This window comes from Peromyscus eremicus, chromosome 1 (genome assembly GCF_949786415.1).
Source record: "Peromyscus eremicus chromosome 1, PerEre_H2_v1, whole genome shotgun sequence".
NCBI lineage: Eukaryota > Metazoa > Chordata > Mammalia > Rodentia > Cricetidae > Peromyscus > Peromyscus eremicus.
Genome location: NC_081416.1, coordinates 164,215,957 through 164,220,570, shown reverse-complemented (window position 1 = coordinate 164,220,570; position 4,614 = coordinate 164,215,957). Strand labels below are relative to the sequence as shown.

Below are 4,614 nucleotides of genomic sequence, written 5' to 3'. Positions count from 1 at the left end.
CACATTAAAAATAAATAAATCTGGGACCAGAGAAATTGCTCGGTGGTTAAGAGATAATATTGTTCTTTCAGAGGATTTGAACTTGGTTCCCAGTAGTACATCTGGCAGCTTCCCACTACCAGAAACTCCAACTCCAGGGATCAACTCCTCTCTGGCCTCTTTGGACACATGCACACACACACAGACATATATGCACACATCAATAAATAATAATAATATTAAAAAATAAAAGACTCTTTTTAAAAAAGCCTGTTCATATCAACATTGACATATATTTTATATGAAACGAAGCTCAGAAAACATTTAAAACTGTAATCCTAGCACTTGGGATGCTACGAAAAGAGGATTGCCTCAGGTTCAAGGCTAGCTTGGGCTACAGAGTGAGACCCTATCTCAGAAAGAAAAGAGAAAGAGACAGAAGAAAGAGAGGAAAAGGAAGGAGAGAGGAAGGGGAAGGCCAGTGATACGGTTCAGCAAGTAAAAGCAGTCTGCCATGCAAATCGGAGGACCTGAGTTCAATCCCTGGGCCCAGATCCCTGAAGCCCATGGCAGAGAACGTTGTCCTCTGACCTTCACGCTGGAGCACTAATGCGCACATATACATACAAACATACACACATACATTGTGCGTGTACCTCCTAATGATAAACAAATAAATAATTTTTAAGAAAGGAGGGAGAGAGGAAGGAAGGGTGAACTAAAGTGAGTGTTTTTCTGGGGTCTGTGAGCCAACCTCTAGAATTAATGGGACCTGAGGCCGGGGCTGTGGCAACCTCAATTTGTAACCAATTGATCGGAAGACCTGGCTGCACTATGACTCGTGATGGGCATCTGCGGTGCAGGACAGTCTTGGGTCCACAGGCTGTACCTCCAAGGTAGATGATGTAGGAACTGAATTGGATTAGGAGCACCCAGCAAGTGATGGCTGAAGACTCACTTACTGGGTGGGAGATTGCTGCCACACCCGGAGGCACCGGGGTCTAGACTGTCAGTATGTGGACAAAGCACATTTGTGTCTTCTGATATCTATTTGGGGGATCAGGAACACAAAAAAGAGGCAGGGCTGGGGATGTGGCTCAGTTCAGAGAGGGCTGGTCTAGCAGGCACCTAGGCCTGGGCACTCTCCACAGCACCACATTCAGCAGGCCCTGATGGCACGTGTCTTTACTAAAAGCAAGTGAGTCCCAGGCCAGCCGGGACTGCACAGGGAGCCTCCATGTCCAAACAAAGAACCCATCTGTCCTGAACTGTCCGCCTTGCTCTGTTGTGTCTGGCTTATCTCCTTAACCTTCATCGTCTAAACTCTTTCCGAATTGTGTTTGGCAGGTCTTCTCCCGGTTTGTGGCTTGCGGGGTATTGATTTACCATCCACTGTGGGTAGGCATTGGTTTGCTTCATTTCGTTACTAGAATCTTGATATGCATCTACGCACACATTTCTTGGAGCACGCAAGAGCACAACGCTCTTGCTGGTCCCCACACTCAGCTGCACTTGGGAACTGACAACTTTACCAGCCAGCAGCTCCATCCTTCACTCACAGGAGCTCAGCTGCCAGCCAGCAGCTCCGCCCTTCACTCACAGGAGCTCAGCTGCCAGCCAGCAGCTCCGCCCTTCACTCACAGGAGCTCAGCTGCCAGCCAGCAGCTCCGTCCTTCACTCACAGGGGCTCAGCTGCCAGCCAGCAGCTCCGTCCTTCATTCACAGGAGCTCAGCTGCCAGCCAGCAGCTCCGTCCTTCACTCACAGGAGCTCAGCTGCCAGCCAGCAGCTCCGCCCTTCACTCACAGGAGCGCAGCGTCAGAGGAGGTGTGTCTCACCTTGGCACCAGCGATAAAAGATGTTTGTTTTGACCTCTGGGGCGTGTGTAATAGCTTCAACTTGTGTTTTCCAGGTGATTAAAGAGGTCAGTCACCTTTTCATGTGTTTATTGGAATTGTCAAATCAAATTTACAGGTGACTGCTGCCTGGGATCCACCTCTTCCATCAGAACCAACAGGCCAAACCAACATGACATCCCCTGTGCCCAAACATGAACGGAACTTGTTTATTCAAGAAATCGGGAGAGAGAATGGCTGCCTTCCCAGAGAGGACAGATTTTGTGAGTACAGAGAACATCTTCTCTCTTTTCACAAAAAAAAAAAAGAAAAGAAAAGAAAAGAAAAAAGAAAAAGGAAAAGAAAAATTGTTTTTAATTGTGTGAGAGTATATAGATGAGTGCTCGCTCCCGCAAGTGAGTATGTATGCATGTGTGTATATAAGTGTGTGTGTGAGAGAGAATGTGTGTGTATCTGTGTATGTGAGTATGTGTGTATGTGCATGTGTGTTTGTGTATGTGAGAGCTCCTGCATGTGAGTGTGTGCATGTGTGTGTTTGTGTGTCTGTGAGTGCTCCTGCATGTGAGTGTGCATTCATGTGTGTATATAAGTGTGTGTGAGAAAGAATGGGTGTGTATATGTGTGTAAGTGTGTGTATTTGTATATGTATATGTTGAGTGTGGGTTAGTGTATATAAGTGTGTGTGTGAATGTGTTTGTGTGCGTATGTGAGTGTTCCTGCATGTGTGTATGTGTGTGTGCAAGAGAGAATGTGTGTGTATGTGAGTGTGTGTTTGTGTGTGTGTATCGTGGATGCCCACAGAGGCCAGAAGAGGGCATCAGAACCCCTGGAGACAGTTCTATGCATTTGTGACCTGCCTGATTTGGCTTCTGGAGTCACGGGCCTCTTGACTACTGGGTGAGCCATCTATCCAGCCCTGTTTTTATTTTTATGTGGAGAGTAACTGTGAACTTTGAACCCGTCAATATTTATTTTTCCCCCTGAGACAGAGTTTCTCTGTAAACCTGGCTGTACTGGAATTCACTCTGTAGACCAGGCTAGCCTTAAACTCACAGAGCTCTGCCTGCCTCTGACTCTGGAGTGCTGGGATTAAAGTCATGTGCCACCACTGCCCGGCTCCCATCAATCTTTTTTACTAACTTCTATTCTATTACTTTTTACATAATTTCTATTACTTATTATTTATTTATATTATTTATTGAGTATGTGGGTATGGAGGGTGTTTTATGTATGGGTACATATGTCACAGTATAGCTGTGGAGGTCACAGGACAACTTCTGGCAGTTAATTCTCCCCTTCTACCATATGAGCCCCGTGTGGATCCCGGGGATCAGACTGAGGTCCTCAGGCGTGGCAGCAAGCCCTTTCCCCATGAGGCATCTCCCCGGCTTCCATTCACCTTTTTCTTCTGCTGTTTCCACTTGGTCTTTTCATGCCTGTGAAGCAACCTCCTCGGCTCAGCTCATGGGAACATGCATCCTACCCGGTGCTGGAACTTGCAATTATATTGGAAATGCTGTTTCTGTTGTTTGCAGTTCTGAAGATGGAGCCAAGGAACTCCAGGAAGCTGATCCTACAGGAATAAGGGTCCCACACGGCAATGTGGAGCGGGAGGATCAGGGATGAGAAACACCAGACAGAAAGCAGTAGGAATTGGAGGTCTGCCTGGACTGATGGCTCCACCAGTTTATTAAGCAGCGAGCATCTTCTGCAGTTGGCAGGGGAATTGGACAGACTCAGCAGAAAGCTATCACACAATGAGAAGTCAGCAGCAAGCTTATCTAGCAATGTTGCACAAGAGGCACCCAGGATATCTCAAGTGCATCACAGACCAGTCCCACAGTGGCCCAGGCACTGATAATCAAGAGGGGAAGAGCTGGATTCCCAGGACTCAAATCGACAGCTCCCCTGAGGGCCTGGCACCAGTATGTCACACATACTCCTGGTTTCCTTCTCCATACATCAGAGCCTCAGGAAAAGCCTTGGATCAGCCTAGCTCCCAAGAATTCTAAGCAAGCTTTCTGCCACTGAGCCACACCCCAGCCCCTCACTGGGTGGTTCTAGGCAGGGGCTCTACCACTGAGCCACACCCCAGCCCCTCACTGGGGGATTCTAGGCAGAGGTTCCACCACTGAGTTATATCCCCAGTCCTTAAGGTTAAATTTGCTGTAATTTTATCTCTCTACATCATGTGTGGTCTGTTTTATTTATTTTATTTTTTAAAGATTTTATTTTATTTTTAATTATGAGTCTATCTGTGTGCGTAGGTATGTGCATGTAGGTGCAGTTGCCTTCAGAGGCCAGCAGATGGCGTCAGATCCCTTGGAACTGGAGTTACAGGCTGTTGTGAGCCACCCGACGTGGGTGCTGGAAACAAACGCAGATCTTTGTGCTGTTAACCACTGAGCCGTCTCCCAGCCTTTAATTTTTTTCGAGACAGGGTCTCACTATGTAGCCCAGGCTAACTTTAAACCCTCCATCCTCCTGTCTCTACCTTCCAAGTGCCTGGAACCCCAACATCCATTTTGGTATATTGTTGTTGTTTTTATCTATATTTCCACCAACGTCCCCCGGTTGTTTTTATTTTTATTTCACGAGTATGGGTTGTTCGTCTGCGTGTATAAATATGCACACATATATGCCTATGGAGGCCAGAAGAGGACGTCAGATCCCCTGGAACTGAAGTTATAGATACTTGTGAGCTGTCATGTGGGCGCTGGGAATTGAACCCCTGGAAGAGCAGTCTGTGCTCTTAACCACCGAGCCTTGCACATTGAGTT

At 47.1% G+C, this 4,614-nt stretch overlaps 1 long non-coding RNA gene across 1 annotated transcript; it reads left to right on the top strand.

Annotated features, from left to right (window-relative positions):
* The first annotated feature begins 1,434 nt into the window (after positions 1 to 1,434).
* On the top strand, positions 1,435 to 3,896 carry LOC131902455 (uncharacterized). The gene is made up of 3 exons (XR_009377088.1): positions 1,435 to 1,805; positions 1,953 to 2,097; positions 3,370 to 3,896. It is a non-coding gene; the product is annotated as an uncharacterized LOC131902455 (long non-coding RNA).
* Positions 3,897 to 4,614: the final 718 nt, after the last annotated feature.